Source organism: Mirounga angustirostris, unplaced genomic scaffold, assembly GCF_029215605.1.
Source record: "Mirounga angustirostris isolate CCGP_5_RB_7025 unplaced genomic scaffold, mMirAng1.0.hap1 SCAF_2, whole genome shotgun sequence".
Classification (NCBI taxonomy): domain Eukaryota; kingdom Metazoa; phylum Chordata; class Mammalia; order Carnivora; family Phocidae; genus Mirounga; species Mirounga angustirostris.
This window is the reverse complement of record NW_026991710.1, coordinates 99,426,750-99,445,254: the sequence shown is the minus strand read 5'-3', so window position 1 is coordinate 99,445,254 and position 18,505 is coordinate 99,426,750. Positions and strand designations below refer to the sequence as shown.

General features: G+C 37.8%; 1 long non-coding RNA gene across 3 annotated transcripts; it reads left to right on the top strand.

The window, feature by feature from the left end:
• The first annotated feature begins 335 nt into the window (after nucleotides 1–335).
• Nucleotides 336–16,288, top strand: LOC123848276 (uncharacterized). 3 transcript variants are annotated; one of them, XR_010409519.1, is made up of 8 exons: nucleotides 336–798; nucleotides 2,918–3,001; nucleotides 4,671–4,782; nucleotides 7,153–7,234; nucleotides 7,907–9,137; nucleotides 11,016–11,111; nucleotides 12,585–12,838; nucleotides 13,228–16,288. It is a non-coding gene; the product is annotated as an uncharacterized LOC123848276 (long non-coding RNA). The 3 variants fall into 3 exon arrangements; XR_010409520.1 differs by lacking the exons at nucleotides 336–798; nucleotides 2,918–3,001; nucleotides 4,671–4,782 and having other exon boundaries at nucleotides 7,233–7,349; XR_006791742.3 differs by lacking the exons at nucleotides 336–798; nucleotides 2,918–3,001; nucleotides 4,671–4,782; nucleotides 7,153–7,234 and having other exon boundaries at nucleotides 7,241–9,137.
• Nucleotides 16,289–18,505: the final 2,217 nt, after the last annotated feature.

Genomic DNA, 18,505 nt, shown 5'->3' with positions numbered 1-18,505 from the left:
AGCTGACCTGCACCCCAAGTTTCCTGACTGAACAGGGCCATTGGTTTTGTTCTGCAAACTATCAGCTGACACATATTATGTTATTTATTTTTTTTATAAACCTTCCATTTTCCAACAAGGATTTAGGTAGCTTAGAAAGGATTTTATTTGTGGAAATGTTTGATGGAAGTTAGTTAAGAGTATTAAGTGACTGGAAATCTCAAAAATCCTGGGGTAGACAATAATTCTCCATGCATTATCTGCTGGGTAATATGGGATTTTCTTGTTTCAAAAAGATAGAAATAAAAAAGGTTCCATTTTGAGAGGCTTCACGTTAGAGAAAAACTTCCATTATTCTCCATGTATCAGTTTTTAATTCCCACTAATGTTTCTATATTATTTGGTCAATCAGTTGTCAGTTTTTTTTTTTTAGAGGTAAAGCAATCTACATGTTTCTGATTCTGGTGGGTACAGGACTCAATGTTACATGTAAATCAGTTTGGGCTAGTAGATCTTTGCATTTTACACATTACTGAAGAGAACAGAATGTAATTAGGTCTCCCTTTTGTATGTGTTGCAGCTTGTCTCTTTACTAAATCATTGTTTTTGCTACTCACTTATGTCATTATTTCTACCATCTTCATTGTTTCTTTCCAACCCAGAGTGAGACATTTACTCTAGCTTTGATGAAATACAAGAAGTGGAACTTGTTGGTCAACACATTAGACAAAACAGATGGAGAAGCAAAGAAGTGTGTGACATAAGACATGCAGAAATTTGGATCTCTCCAATTAATCATGGTTCACAGCTGACAAAAAGGTGACAATAATTGATGTAACCCTTTGAGAAACAATCTGGAACTTCAGCACCCTGGGAAATCTTGTTCAGCTTTGCTCAGCTACTACTGAATTAATGTGTATTATAAATTGCTACTCAGAGGGGCACTTCATAAAGTCAGAATTTCTGGAACAAATCCCACACCATGAGACATCCCAGAAATCATCCATTTTTTTTTTCTGGCTTCTCACCACTCAGTGTTGTGTCACCTACTGTAACAAGCACAGTCCACAGATAAAAGATGGAAGGGCCAGCTTTCGTTGTCTGCGGTGCATTTTGCCAATGGAGGTAGTCTCCGTAACTGAATTTAATCCCTAGGAGGGTTACATGTTAGGTCGAAGTGTCTAAACTAGTTGTGTATTTGGGAACATGCAATGCTACATGCATGGATTGACTGGCTCTGCAGCTATAGGACATACAGCCCCACTCTTTTAGATGTAACCTCAGTCTAAGAGACTTCTCCTCAAAAGATGATGTAACTGTTGGCCAGGCATTTTTGTCCTTCTAAAAGGTGGGCGCTTACACATAAGCAATACTTCCAAGTTCCACACCCGAATAAGGTAGTGTAACACAGATCTCCAGAGCAAGCACAAATGTATGAAACATGAGCCGCTGGAGTTGCAAGAATATATTATGATTTTTATTAATCGTTGATTTAAAAAAAAAAAAAAAGAAAAAGCCTCATTATTTTTCTTTTTATTTATTTATTTTTTATTTGACAGAGAGAGATAGCGAGAGCAGGAACACAAGCAGGGGGAGTGGGAGAGGGAGAAGCAGGCTTCCCGCCGAGCAGGGAGCCCGATGCGGGGCTCGATCCCAGGACCCGGGGATCATGACCTGAGCCGAAGGCAGACGCTTAACGACTGAGCCACCCAGGCGCCCCCTCATTATTTTTCAACACAGAAATAGACCCTAGTCTCCTTACTGAGGAAGCTAGGCATTGTAGTTAAACAGACTGATGGATTGTTACCTAGTTTGGATCACCGTGCTTCACCAAATAAAAACATGTGCTTTAAAAAAAATCTCTTTAAGTAAATCATGGATTACCAATAATACCAACAATGCAAGTAAAAGCAACTAAGAAGGAAATGGTAATATTGACAACTATTCCTGGTATCATCTCTTTGTAGACTACATCACAAGATAAGGACAATGATTATCTAATCAGATCTTCAGAGATAATGGCCACAGTAATTTGAAATTATCTAGGAGACTATTTGAAATCAGGATTTACATCTGCTATTATGAACTATAGTTAATCGATTAAAGCTCAAATACTATATTTCAGATTTAACTCTAAGATTCATAGTTTTATATAATTTATAAAGTATGAAATAGTATAGTAAAATATGTATTTTTTGTGAATGAATGTATATTTATTGAGGATACATACTCAAAAATTTAAGAGATCAACTGCATATTCAAATATAAACAATTTTTTAATATTCAAAATAAGTAAAGTGTAGTCAAGCATGAAGGATTGTTGAGATTTTAAGTATTCAAGGTGTTTAGTTCTAAAGTTATATTTATTTCAGGGTGCCTGGGTGGCTCAGTCGGTTTAGCATCTGCCTTCGGCTCAGGTCATGATCCCAGGGTCCTGGGATCCAGCCCCACTTTGGGCTCTCTGCTCAGTGGGGAGCCTGCTTCTCCCTCTCCCTCTGCCTGTCGCTCTGCTTGCTTGTGCTCTCTCTCTTTCTCTCTCTCTTGCTGTCAAATAAAGAAATAAAATCTCTAAAAAACAAATAATAGAGTTATATTTATTTCAATAAAAATTCACTTAACTTCAATAAAAAAAAGCTTAACTTCAATAATCACATGGGTTTTCTTTCTTTCAATCTTGAAAACCTAAAAGGCCATATAAGTAGCCAATAAGAGTCATAATCAAATGAAACAAATTATATTCACAGGTGAAGGGCCTTAACATTAACTTAATAACTTGTCTAAGATTAGAGAGAACACTCCCAAATCCCATGCAGAAACCTCATACTATCTTCAAGCCAAAATCAACCTAAAAATTATACCAACAGAATATTAAAACCAAGACTATTTTATTATGAACTTGGGTGAATATAATCTAAGAACGGACTGGTGTACATTGCAGAGTGGTGCACATTGGATCAAACCATCACCGCAACCATCATCACTAGGAAATGACAATGCCATCACCTGCAAGCAGGCCATGAAGGTAAGTAATAGCTGTAACCTCTACCTCCTGGGTAATTTATATGTGCTAAAGCTCATTTTACCCTCACATCAGACAATGAAGTGACCATTATTATGTACTTTATACAGATGAGGAAACTGAGGTTTAAAGTATTAGAGTGATTTCACAAATCACTAAGCTGACAAATGCCAGCTATGATATTGGAGTCCATACTAGAAGTCTGGTTCTATCAGAAATGAGATCAGATGTGAAATTGAGAGAAACAAATATTTCTTCAATATGATAAAGAGTTCCAAAGAATTTGGTCTATGGAGTGTTTCTAGGAAATGGCTTCTCTCTTTCTGGAGATGATGATGGAGTTATTGGGTGATTTCTGTTCAGTGATTTACAGAGAGAGATTCAGATGTTGGCTGGGGCTTGAGAATACATGTTCTCTTTCACTATCCTCCTCTATGATACTGTGATTTTATCCCACTGAACCTATCTTGAGGTTTCAAAGTTTTCTGAAGCTAAGGGGGATTATGTTTACTATTATAATGCTTATTGTTATCTTCATTTACACCAACATACCACATCATTTTTAAGCCAAGCAAAAAATCCTAGGAGTTAAAATTTTTATGGTTTTGCTAATGTACAATTTAAAGGGACACTTACTTGCTAAGTAATTCTGAGGAAAAGGTCAATTGTTTCTTTCTTTTTGAAGCTCGGGAACTAGTTATTGCCATGAAATTGGTAATAAGTGTGTCTACAGAAGGTAAATCAATTTTTAAAAGGATTAAATGTGATTCCGAGTTGTATCTTTATAAAAAGCTCATGCAAAAGTGTGCACTTTTTTTTCAAGTGATGAACATGCAGTTGTCATATTACAAATAATTAAACATGTTTTTTGTAAGCACACTTACACATAACAATATGGATTTATTATTATAATAGCACACAGAGGTGGATAAAATGTATGCACACATACATTCAAACATGTAACATATATGCCTTTAGAAAATGATAAGGACTGAAAACTATGTGAAGAACTTTGAAGGGTCTGAAATTTTACCCTACTTACAAGATAACAAATTAACCTACTGGTTTCAGGGATGCTAGCAGAAGACCTGAGACTCCTGGGTCAGAGACAAGAGACAGTTTACTAGTCATAGCAATAGTCAAAGTATCATCGTTTTTGTACCAATTCCCCCAAATCATATGGGATGTTGTGAAGAAGACCAAGTAACACCTGCATGTGCACCAAATTGAGTTAGAAAAAAGGAACCATGAACTTAGGGAACCAAAGCTTTTATAATGAGCAGTAAGTCTACCTGCCTTAACTCCAAAGGGAGACATTGTTTTTATTATACTGTACAATAATCAAACCTGCTCTTTCCTCTGGAGAGAACATGATTTCTCTCTTCTAAGGCTGTTTGCTAAACTAATACCCTTGAAAAGATATTCCTGAACAAAGGGAGTCAGTGCCTGTGTCTAAGCCATGCAGAAATGCAGGAAACTCATGGAGAATTGTCTTCCAACACCACCAGAAATATTTCTTGTCAGCATTTGGCTTGGAAAGGGGCACATGGCACAGCACTTGTGAAAGTCATCTGGACTTTGATCCCGTAATAGCCAAACACAACATTAAGACATGTTGAACGTATGGACTTTTCCCATCATGTTTCCTGGAAAGCACATGTTTTCTATTCAGGGGTCAGTCTGACACATTTGGTCCTGGAGACCAGCACAACTAGACTTGTGTCTGCATCACTTGTTGCCTGGGATCTGTTCTGCCAACCTGCCTTCGGGGACCCTGCAGAAGGGTGAGTAATGGAGCATTAAATACCAACAATCTGGCTATCACAAGGACTTAATCTCTTTAAACCCCACAGGGATCTGGGTGCACATCAAAATAAGCACACCAAATGTGACTTCCATTGACTCCTTAGGCAGAAGAGCCTAAAACACCAGTGAGAGCATATGAAACTCAGATTGTTTGTCTTATAAATGGCATATTAAGACATCTTCCTCTAAGGCAGCAACATCTAAGGCAGAGTCAATGCCACATTCCTCATCAGGGCACCAGCAAACAGGGGCACTGAATGGAAATAAAGTTTGAAAATCCCACATTCAATGAATTTATCCAGGACTTAGAAACACAGATCCAGAATGGAAGTATTTTAAATTTCAGCTTACAGTGTAACCTTGTGATTTTTTTTTTTAAATACTGTTGTACTCTGAATTACATGTTATGATGATGGTTGGGTGCTGTCGGGCATAATTATTCTTTTAATTCCAATGGTCTCTGATTATGACCCAGAGTCCAATAGAGAGAGCGTAAGATCTGATTTGTCCAGGGTTTGAATCCTGATTCTAGGCAAATTATCCTTTATGAACCTCAGTTTTCTCATTCATAAGCATAGATAATTATTTACTCATATAGGACTGTTGTGGAGATTTTTTTTTAAAGGTGCATTTAAAACAATATACAATGTAACACATAGCAGATACTTAAGATAGCCTTGTGTGGCAGCCCAATACCCAAGGCCTGCCTTTTGTTTGAGTTTGGGCCACTCATTCTGTGGAGCTATAGGATTTTATGTCACGGGGCCATCCAGCTAAATACACAAGATTGCCTGCTTCAGACTAAGCTCAGGGAAAACAATAGTCAGACTCGCTTCCTCTCCTGGAATTATAAACTTCTGTTCAAGTGCTTTGTTTATGTTGTAATCTTCTGTGTAGTGGGTGGGGGGAGGAGGAGACATTTGAGAAGAGCTGCAGCAGCCCCTTAGGTAGGAGATACACACAGAGAAAAATGTGATGATGAACCGAAATCCTTGAGGTTTCCCTTGGAGTCAGCTGTACCCCATCAGCAGCAAAGATGTGTGCGTGTGTGTGATTAGCAAAAGTACTTTAATGTGGATATAATTACCATATGCCCCACGGATGAAATAATGTTTCTAGCCTACATTATCTACCCACGTTTACAGTATGAACTAAACAGTGTTAAGTAATGTGGTTTATTTCATCAGCACAGGCCCTTCTTGTCTCTTCGAACACAGAGCTGGTCCTGGCTCTTCACTGGGTGAATGGAGTTTGTAAACTTCTCTTGTATGGCCCCATGCTGTCTTCAACGTTAAGAATTTGGCTTTGTTTGCACAATTACTATTCTTTGTATTTTATTCTAAATCCCCATGTGGAAGAAATCTGTTTAAATACAGCTTATTGGACATGTTTTCTAAAGATGCATTAATAAGAAAAATGTGATTCAAATGTGTCAGGGAAGGCTTATTTGGAAGATGGTTCCCATTAACATAAGTACAGTATCCTACATATGTCATGTGGCATGATAATGTAAAATATAAAGTAAAATATTTAAAGAAATGGATGATGAACATTACTTATTTTACAATATTGGTATTTCTTCAATAATCACCTCTGATGGTATATTTAAAAGGTCTATTTTCAAATTTATTGACACATTCTTGACCTAAAACTATTACAGCTGAATCAAAATAGGAAATATTTTCTCTATGTATTTTCTCTATTATATAGCCATACATGTTTCAATGACTTGCACTAAGTCTGTACTCAAAAAAACAAGTCAATAAATGTGCATCCAGAATAATGGTTAATATTCTATTACTGTCTACCATCTGACTTATGCTATGTATAAACCAACATAATATGGGACATTTCTCTAGAACTCCCTGCAATTTTTGTTGTCAGAAATGTAACTAAATTTTCATGATATCCCTACATCATTTTGCTTCATCTTTTTCCTTTCCTCCTCCTTATTTTCTTATTTCCTTTTTCATTCACTCTTCCATCTTTCCCCAGTTCAATCCCTCTTTCACTCTCTTCTTCCTCTCTACCCCATTCTCTGTCATCATTCTTCATTTCTTCCCTTTCACCTCTCTTTTTATTTATGAATTACTTTAGGGCAAAGAATTAGTTAAGAATCCAAGAACTCATATTTATATCTTACTGATTAAAAGTACAAGTGTTGACTATGGTTTTATATTATCCATTTGTCTATTAATTCCAATTATCCTCAGTAATAACATATTGACAGAATGAGCTATGGTTTTAAATCTTGCCTAGGACAAGTTAAGAAAATAGGTCGAAAAGTTGGTTATTTTAATTTTTATATTCTATTAGTGGATTTGAAAAATAAGAAAATCTCTTTGCAGGAACAAATGAATCAACAATACCTCCTTGGGCTAAAATGCAAATCTCTCCAAAGCCCAAAGCCATGAAAGAATATCCTTGCGCGTAAGTTTTACTACTTAGCATGAATGTTGAACACTGTCTGCATTTATGCTATTGAAGGGAGAACTAGCCCTGGTTGCACATGATCTTTCCTTGAACATGGAGCAGACTCAATCAGGTAATCCTATTGATGTAATTGCATTTTATTGAGTAGAAACATGAACATTATCTCTATTTTGTTACCCTTATTCCTGAGATCCATCACATAGATTGTTCAGCAATAATAACACCAACTTGAAATCATCTATAAAGAATGGCAGGTTATGCCCTACCACCACTACCAGAACTCATATTTTCTTTTATAATAAATTTGATAGAGTTCATTTAGCTTCAATATTTTGATTTGACTGTGAATTTTCCTTATATGGCTTTTTTTTTAAGTGTTTTTAAGGAATAGATTGCCAGGTAAATTCACTTCAATTTAGTAAATACTGAGAAAATTTTCGTGGGTGGAGAGGTTCTAGAGGTGACGCTGAAAGCAAAATGATGGACTAGGAAGCTTCAGGCCCTTGTTCCCCTACAGAGACACTGACATGACAACAATATACAGACCAGAATATGTTTGTGAGAACTGTAGAGACCAGTTGAGACTAGAACATTCAGTTCAATGTAATCCCAAGAAAGGATGCCAGTGATGGGGCATTGTAACTTCCATTTGGTCTCTTGGATCCTTAGCTCTGGGGAAATTTAGCCACCATATTTCAGGACACTCGAGCAACCCTGTGGACAGCTCTAGGAAGAAAGGAACTGAGGTCTGCTGCCCAGAACCATGTGGGTGAGTCACCATGAAAGTGGATCCTTCAGCCCCAGTCAAGCCTTCAGATGACTGCAGCAATGCTTGATACCTGATTGCCAAATAATGAGAGCTCTTAAGCCAAACTATTGAACCTGGGTGATCCCAATCTTCTGACTCACAGAAACCATATGAGTTAACACATAATGTACTCTAAGTTTTAGAGTACTTTGTTATATAACAGTAAATAATTGTTATGGCTGAATTGTATCCTTCCCAAATTCATATGTTGATGTCCTAACCCTGCACCTCAATTTGTGACTTTATTTGGAGCTAGGTCTTTACAGAGGTAATAAAGTTAAAATTAGGTCATTAGAGTAGGTCTTAGTCCAATAAGATTGATCTCCCTATAGAAGGGAAATCTGGAGACAAACATATTTACACGGAGAATGCATGTGTAGATGAAGACAGAGGTTAAGGTGATACTTTTACAAGCCAAGGAACACCAAAGATATTCAGCAAACCATGAGAAGTGAGGTGAGAAGCATGAACAGATTCTCTCTCACAGGCCTCAGAAGCAAGCAACTCTGCCAACACCTTGATTTCAGATTTTTGACCTCCAGAACTGTGAGGCAATACATTTCTGTTATTTAATAAAAAAAAGAAGTGACACTAGGTTAAATATTTTGTGTTGATACATCCTCCTCTTTTACAACCCTCCTCATACTGAAAATGATATATAACCCTAAACTCCATTTCCTAGAGTCCCTTGCAAGCAGGTTCCATAAGTTTTTGACAATAAGAAGCACTCACAGAGGTTGTAGAGCAGATAAAAAGGATGAGGCATGCCTTTCCGAGTGGCTACTGTAGTCAGGTGCAGGAACTTCAGCATATGGGCTCAGTAGGTGCATGGCATTTTGGTGTCTTCCTGAGCATTGCCCACTCTGATGTTATAGGCCGTTGAGGTCATTGTTGGTAGCTTCCCTGTGATCTCTGCAGTTTTGAATTTGCTAAAAGTGGCCTCCCTGACCTTCACTCCCCAAGTCTCTCAACCCCTAGGCTGTACAAGCCTCTGTATCTCTTTATCACTTTCTGTTGAATCCATTTAGCGTGGACCAGTTTCTCTGACCAGCCCATGACTGACTGATACAGGCACTGCTATTGCCCTTTAAGGTAAGTGTTCGTTATGTTTATGTATATGTGTGTATGGTGAGTTGTTGAGAGAGGTAGTTTCTAATCCATTAAAATATTTCAACTTACCATTTTATTTTTATTCTACCAAGCACACGAAATATCTTACTATTTGTCATAAAAGCAATGTTATGGCACATGCACTCAGATTTGATACACTGTTTTTTGAGAAGGTTGAAATCTAGTACTCTAAATCTTAAATATTTCAGAAACTTTAAACAACAGCTTGTTGTTGGGAAGGCTGAGGCATTTTTAAATGTATTATGTGCTCTATATTACTCCTTAAGAAACAGACTTTCTGGGTAATGGCTGTAATACTTGACTCTGTTATATGTCACAGTAAGACTAATAATTGAAGGTGAAGGAAACTGACCCTGGATATAACAGAGACAAATTAGACGGAGTATATTGATTTCTGATGTAACAGATGGCCACCTGATGGGACTTTTTATTTATTGAAAGTGAAGCCGAAGTATTTTTCAGAGGTACTTTTTAATGATCCAACTATTAGGTGAACAAAGTTTTTAAAAATTCAAAGCAAGTGTTAACTAATCATTTGGAGTCTGGATATCACAGGTCACAGGGTCACTTCTAAAACTTATATTCAGTACTGGGTCTTATATGCAACTAATGAATCATTGAACACCACATCAAAAACTAATGATGTTCTATATGTTGGCTAATTGAACATAATAAAAAAATAAAGTAAAAAAAATAAAACCTATATTCAGCCTTCTGATCAATGCATGTTGGCTCTGTATGTTTGGATGAAAAGAATGCAGAGTGGCAGAATCATAGGCATTCTCCAACCTCAAAAGAATTTATTAAAACAGATTATTAAATATTATACATATTTTTTCTTCTCACTTTTAGATGTAGTTGGAAAACACCAATATGTTCTAAGTGATAATTTCCCAGATTTAAGGTTATATCTATTTTTTCAGGGAAAGTTAGAAATCCAGATTTCATATATGTAGGTATTCTTATTTTGAAAAACCATCTACCTATTTATAGATTTTATAGCACTTCTTGTGCCAAGAAAGACATACCTATGGGTTGGATATAGCCTGTGTGACCTGCCAGGTCATAACTATTTTTTAAAGGATCTCAAACCAGAATGAATAACAAAGACATAAGCACTCATCTAGTTACCTAAGGTCTTGTTTAATAATAAAAGTCTATTTAAATGTTTTTGAAATCACATATAAATATAATGGGCGACACATCTTAGATTATGAAATCTGAGGGATGTCATTCAGGCTTTACCACTCAACTATGTGACCATGGAAAGGTTATTTAGGAAATGCAAACTTCCTAAGGAATTTCTTTAAGGAATAAATAAGATTATGTGTAAGTGCCAGCACCTGGCACATAGTAAGCACTTTATATGTGTTAGTGATTTTAGTTTTCAGAGTAACTAAAACAAAAAATGGTTAACATGTAGAAGTCTTGCAAAAGAAAACATTTTATTTAACAAGGTTGTTTTTTTTTTAATTGTTTCGAAATAGAGAACAAATTATTTTCTGTTCTCTTTCTTCTCACTGTAGTCTATTTTCTGATACATATCCTGGAGCTGCTTTAGAAACTGATGTAAACTCTTCGACATAAATTTCCAGCTGGCAGTCTCCTTGATGTGATGTAGGTTGATGGAGTAGTGTGATTCATGATGCCTGAATGGTATAACAAGTTATGTGAGAAAATGAGTAACGTGTTGCTATTACAGCGATCTCAGGCACCAAGAGTAATGTGTTAATATGTTTATCTGTGAATGGACAATCAATGAATGAGAAGCATACATATTCTTCTGCTTTACTCTTGAAGATCACAAAAGATCATTTCTCATCTCAAACTAAATTTCAGGTAAATTGAATGGTATTTGGAAAATGATGGTTTGGCTTTCTGTAGAGAGAAGTTTACTCCAACTTGATCTGCTGGAAATCCAACCACCAATCCAAGGTAAGTAAAGCCTGAACGGCCATGTTTAGGTATCTCATGTAGTTTTAGAAGTGAAACAACAACAACAACAACAAAAACTGACTGGTAGGTGCAAGAAAGATGAGATAACACTATGTAATCCAGAATAATATTGGGCATTCACAATAAAGGAATGAAAAACTACCTTGATAATATTTGCTGTTTTCTTTCAACCCACCTTGCCAAGGAATTTGGGTTAAATATTCTCTATCACATGTGCCAGAAGCACACAGGCATTTTCCTCTGATATTCACTATGAAGACTTAGTAGAGTCATAGAGGGCAAAATTTATAAAAATGTGGGACCCTTCTATGACTAGGTCCCCCTGCAGTTCTTAGATTTGCTCACACTGAGCCTCTAGAAACTTATTAGTTACAGTTCAGGTTTCCCTACCTGAACACTGGTTCCTGTAGAGTTTTCAACTCATGGGTTTCTGCTCTGATAAATTGTGATTCTCTATGTCTGCCTGTCTGTCTCTCCAAGTTTGAGGACAGTGCCTGTCTGTCTCTCCAATTTTGGGGACAGTGATTGGTCCTGTGAACTCACTTTTGTGACAGATTTAAGAAGAGTTGTTGATTTTTCATTTTGTTCAGCTTTTTATTTGTTGTTAGGATGGAGTGGCAACTTCTAAACTCCTTCCCTACTGGACCAGAAACTAAGTCTGTGTAATATTTGTGATCTTTGTTGAGTAATCAATAGCTGAATTATCAGTGTCTGAAATAATTTCAGAATTTCTGGTTTTAGCATTTTTTAGCATAACAATATGCCTATGTAGGAGTAAGTTATAATTGTATTATTAGTATTCATTGAATTCAAGAAATTGAGGACATTTTTCATAGTCAGGGGAGCTGGGCAGGAAAACCGTTTTAAAATGGAAGCAAAAAACCCCAAATTGTGCTGGTTCAGGTGCAAAATGTACACATAAGCTGCACAGAGTGGTGCAGACCCCCATTTCACCCATCACTGCTGCACCAAAAACCCTGCCTCAGCTCATTTGTATGGCTCAGCAGATGTGCCTATGACTAACTGAAGGAGGAGGGAAAAGCCCAAGGCTGGTTGACCAATGATTAATATATATAATACATAACATTTGGAGGCAAGTGAACAATGGAATGCTGTACAGACTGGTCAAGGAGAGACTGGGGTAAAGGGACGTCCCCCAAATGGCAGTGCTTTGAACAATGCAGCTGCTCAGCCACTTCGTTTTGTGAGAGAAGTGGTTGGATAACAGACATATATACCAACTCATAGGCAGTTTCAGTTGGCTTAGCTGGTTGGTCAATGGTCTGGATGCACCAAGATTGGAATATTACAGAGAAGAAAGTCTGGGGAGATACATGTAGACCTATGTGTCTATGGAAGTGGCCACAGGGTATGATGGTATTTCTCTTTCATATTAGTGTTCACTGCAGAAGAGCCATTAGTGACAAAAAGATAAGATTATTCTGTTAGTAGGTGTCAACAAGGCTCTGCTCACAGTGGACTGATGACCAGAACAGAGTAATCACAAGAGCAGAGGAAGAGCTTATGCATGGACACAGCAGCATGGACACCACTTTACCAAGTCTGATCTAGCTACTGCTGTCGCCAGTTGCAAAGTCTGCCGGCGGCGGAAACCAACTTTAAACCCCTGATACAATATCACTGCTCAGGAAAATGAGTTACTTGATGACAAGTTGATTATAAAGGACCCTTTCCACCCTGGGAAGGTCAGTTATTCAATCTAACTTGGATATGTGTGTGTGTGTGTGTGTGTGTGTGTGATTTCAGATATGGGTTTGCTTTTTTTAACCACAATACCTCTGCCAGAACTACCACTCAGAGGGTCACAGATTGTCTCATCTACCAACATGGAATCACATATAACATTGTCTCTGGTCAAAGGAGGTCAGGTGGTGGGTACAAAACCATGGGCTCCACTGATCCCCCCACACTGCACTAAACAGAAGCTTTCAGCCTGAGAAAGCAATGGGACAGTTTCTAAAGGGGCAGCTGATAGAAACTTAGAGATGACACCATACAGAAATGAGGTATTGTTCTTTAATTGCAGTATACTCCTTAAGCCAATGATCATTATATGATCTTTTGTCTCCAACAGGTAGAACACGGGAGTACAAGAACCAAGAAGTGAATGTAGCTGTGAACTCATTTGCCAGTAATCTCAGTGAGCAACTTGGGCAATCCGTGCCATCTGTGCCTATAACTTTAGGCTGTCTGAGTCTGAAAGCCCTGGTTCCCGGGTTGTGGGGGTGGGGATACTTACACCAGAGAACATAATAGTGAATAGTCCAGTAAATGTAAAGCTACAGTTGCCACCTGGTCACACTGGCCTCTTTATGCTAGTAAGCCAACAGGCAGAGAAAGGAGTTACCATGTTGGCAAGGGAATATGAACTAATTATCATAACGAGGTAGGACTGCTGCTGTATAAATGGGGCATAGAGGAATGTGTTTAGCACTCAGGTATTACACAGAGGCACCTTTGCCTTTACTCTGTTTTTTTAACTGTCAAAAGGCAAGTAGAGTGACCACAGCCTAATGAGGACATGATGACCTGGGCCTTAGACTCCATGCCAATGAAGGTCTGGATTACCCCGCTAGATAAACCACCTAGACCAGCAAAAGTGCTAGTCAGGAGGGAGGGGAAATTAGAATGAGTAGTAGTGATGAGGATGGAGATGAAAAGTAGCAGTTAAATTTCCATACCAAGGGCAAGGACTGTGGTTGGAACTTATGATGAACCTGAATCCTAAAGAAGTTATGCTAATGGATAGAAATGAGTAAATCTGTGTTGTGCATGGGTAGATTGTGGAGGACACTGCTGTGATGTGGCCCAGTCTCCCTTTCTTGGACCAAAGAAAGCACCCAACTTGCATTTAGTGCTGGCAGCTAAAACTCACGGTTGCCTTTTTGCCAAAGAATTGTCTTTTGCCATTAGGCTGCTGCTTTGCATGGGAGGGTCCATGCCCCTTATGCCCTTATGTTCCTCCGTGGGGAAACCTAAAACCAATGACTAGTTCATGTAGAAATAAATCAGCCCCTTGACTAAAGAAGGGAGCAAATATGAAGTGCAAGGAATGTTCCAGAGCTCCCTGTGGAATCCGAGTGCTGAGAACATACCCTTGTATAATTTGTTGCCTATCTCATTGTGTTTCTCTCACTCCCTTTCTATGGAGAGTACTCTATCAATAAATCACATATACACAGATACTTATATAGGGCTCTGATTGTTATCTGAGGGAACAAAATGAAGAGAGAGAGAGAGGAAGAGCCAGAGAGAAAGAGAGAGAGAGAACGAATCAAACATGATACCAAGAAATCTGGTTTGGGCATCTGTGAGATTGCCTAATAAAATGAGAAGGACTGAGAGAGAGAGAGAGAGAACAGATATGGAACCAGTAGAAGTCAAACCTTAGGTTTGACACCTGTTATATTTTATATGTATTTGGATTGTCAAGTAGTTTGATACATAGATCTAGAGTTTAGAAGACATGTTTGGGCTAGAGATACAAAATTGAAGTCTTCGGTATATAAATGGTATTTAGAGATAATTTCCTTGCAAAAAGCATATGTAACAAAGAGGGATTTCATCATGTAGTTAGAAGTTAGGTAGAGGAGGTTTTTAAAAGTCTGAGATGGAACAGTTACAGAGGTAGAAGGAAAGTGAAAAGGGTGTTTTATCTTACAAGCCAAAGGAGGAACACTGAAAAAAAAAGAGACATTTGCAAATTGTCTGCTGCCAGCATGTTAAATTAAGTATGATAAGTACAGAATAAAGTGCCTTGACTTGTGAAATATATAAGTTTTTGATGACTGTGAAAGAGAAATTTCAGTTAAGTATTAGGGGATAGAAATGAGATTGCAGCAGCTTGAAGTATGTATGAGGGAAGAGCATGAGTGAGTCATGTTTGTTGACAGCCCTTTTGGGAAGTTTGGTTGTGAAGTGTGGCAGAGAAAAAGGACTATAGCTGGGATGATTTGTGGGGTCATGTGAGGTGATTTTTTAGGAGTGGAAATACTACATTAATAATAATTAATAGCCATAGATTTCCTACTATGACATTTAATCCTCACAACAACACCATAATGTACATTGCATTATTATCCCATTTGTAAGTGAGGGAGTTTAAATAACTAAGGAATGGTGAATCCAAGATTTGAAGCTGGGCAAAGCCCATGCTCTAACCATCATGTTGTACTCAAATATTAGAGAATGTTTGTATATTGATGGGGATGACCTAGTAGAGAGGGAGAGATTGATGATGGAAGAAATGTATGGATGATCAAAAATATTGTAGGTAGGAATGTAGGAGATGGGCCCCAGAATATGTCTATAGAGGGTGTTAGAGTAGAATAAAGGACCTGTACAAAGTTTTAATAAGAGGAACAAAGAAGATGGGTGTAGATAATAAGTAGGTTGTAGTTTTGGTGATGGAAAACAGTCTAATGAATTCTATTTTCTCAGATCATAAACTGAGATTAAAGGTCAGAGGAGGATGAATGGAGCTTTCTTGAAAATGAGAGGATGCAAGAAACGGTTTTAATTAGCTATCTCAAAGGATGGGAAAGTGGTGAATGTATTACCTTAACATGGAAGAAAGAGATTTGCAGATGTGGTTAATTAAGGGTCTTGAGATGGGAAGAGTTCCCTAAATTATCTAGGTGGGTACGAAATGTAACCACAAAGGGCCTTATGCAGGAGGCAAAAGGTCAAAGGTGGAAAGAGCAGATGGGATAATGGAGGCAAACGTTGGAGTGACGTGGTCTGAGGATGGCAGAAGGGAACATGAGCCAACAAATATAGGTGACTCTAGAAGTTAGAAAAGGTAAGGAAACAGATTCTGCCCTAAAACTTCCAGAAAGAATGTTGACCTCAACCCAGTGGAATTGATTTTGGATTTCTATTCTCCTGAACTCTAAAATAATGAATCTGGGGATGCCTGGGTGGCTCAGTCGGTTAGGCATCTGCCTTCAGCTCGAGTCATGATCCCAGCGTCCTGGGATCCAGTCCTACTTCAGGCTCCTTGTCCAGTGGGGAGGCTGCTTCTCCCTCTGCCTGCCGCTCCCCCTGTGTACTCTCTCTCTCTGACAAATAAATAAATAAAATCTTTAAAAAATAAATAAAATAAAATACAATATTAAACCTCCAATTTTGTGGTAATTTCTTCCAGCAGCAATAGAAAATGAATACATCAATATAGCCTCAGAAGTTACTGAGTGCCATTTTTGTACATTATTTTTTGGTTATAAATGAATCAGAAGCCTCCAGATTCAAAGGTAATAAATAAAGACCCCCACCTCATGATGGAAGGAATTCCCAAGAACTTGCAACTATGTTTTACACTGATATTATTAAAAATAATATCAACCATGAAAAACATAGACCTTAGACTATCAACCTGATTATCATCATACAAGTATTATTAGATATTAGGAATTAGAAATATTAATAATAAAAATGTGGAGACTGCTTAAGATTCTCTCTCTTCTTCTGCCCCTCCCCTCGTTTGAACTCTCTCCCTCTCTCTCTTAAAAAAAAAACTAATGGGCAGATGAACCTGTCATCTCTCCATCTGTTTTTAATGTGCATATCCAGCATCTGTCTGGGGCAAGGCATCATTCCAGAACTCTAGGGCTTGTGTTCTAGAAAATAGAGAATGCAGAGCAAATGACTTTTATAGTATGAAAGCCATGATTAGGGAGAGGGGGTGGGAGTGTGTTATGTCATCTTTTGCTTGGTAGATTCATGCTATTTTTAAACACCAAAGGTTGTGTGATCTTTTCTATAGTGGAACTTAGCACTGTACTTCTACTGTTTTCAAAGACCGCAGAGGGGAGCATAATTATCTAATGATTCGCGTGTTGCCTGTAGGTAACACTAGAGTTGGCTGAAGGTAGAAACATATTCGCTTGGAATTTGACCTCTCTGATGTCTGGCCCTGTGTCTATGATGTCTACCCACTCACACACAACCTCGTTTGTTAGATTCAGGTCAGCCTATGACTCACCATTCTTTAGAGTAATAGTGTTGCTAAAGGAAATGGCAGAGAGGTTGGAAAAATCCATCAGAGTTTCCATTACTTAATTTAAAGGTTCTAGTGAATCTGTTCCACTAAAGAGATTGAATATTTACTGGCACCTAAGCTGATGGAGATTTTTAGATGCTGGTGTTATTCCTTTAATACCAGGTCTTACTTGGTGAAGCCTCTAATCCAGTGTCAAAATTTCACTCTCTTTTACCTCCTAGTCATTCTAACAGGACACCACCTGGAAATTTATTATCATCTACTACCAAGTATCAGAGCTAAGCTGGAAACTAGACTCATTTCTCTGACCTGCAACTGCAATGTGATTGCTGCTTAGTGGCTTTAAAAATCAGTTCACAAAAGGGACAGCTAACATGTTGTTCGGCAAAGACCCATCTTTTCTGCATGGACACACTTACTCCTCTCTTCTAGGTGATTTTAATTTTTTTAAATATAGAGGGCAATTTGAAAATTTTTTGAGGCAGAAGCGAAAACACTTCAGAATTTATATGCAGTGCACTAAAACTTTGATCTATTCAATTAATGATTGTAATATAATAATGATAATGACAGGTAACATTTACAGAGCACTTCATATAGATAACCATATTATGCATATAACTTTATATTCATTATTTCTAGAATGAAGGTTGTGGCATCCTCAGATTCTTGTTTGTGAATAGAGCGTGTGTGTGTTTTCCTATGTGATAGCGCATGTATCTTTAAGAGCACATGAAAAATAGGTTTACATTTTAGATGAGAATTTTTTTTATTTTATTATGTTATGTTAATTACCATACATTACATCATTAGTTTTTGATGTAGTGTTCCATGATTCATTGTTTGCGTGTAACACCCAGGGCTCCATGCAGAACGTGCCCTCTTTAATACCCATCACCAGGCTAACCCATCCCCCCACCCCCTCCCCTCTAGAACCCTCAGTTTGTTTCTGAGTCCATAGTCTCTCATGGTTCGTCTCCCCCACCGATTCCCACCCCCTTCATTTCTCCCTTCCTACTATTTATTTTTTTTTAACATATAATGTATTACTTGTTTCAGAGGTACAGGTCTGTGATTCAACAGTCTTACACAATTCACAGTGCTCACCATAACACATACCCTCCCCAATGTCTATCACCCAGCCACCTCATCCCTCCCACCCCCTGCCGCTCCAGCAACCCTCAATTTGTTTCCTGAGATTAAGAATTCCTCATATCAGTGAGATCATATGATACATGTCTTTCTCTGATTGACTTATTTTGCTCAGCATAATACCCTCCAGCTCCATCCATGTCATTGCAAATGGCAAGATTTCATTCCTTTTGATGGCTGTATAATATTCCATTGTATA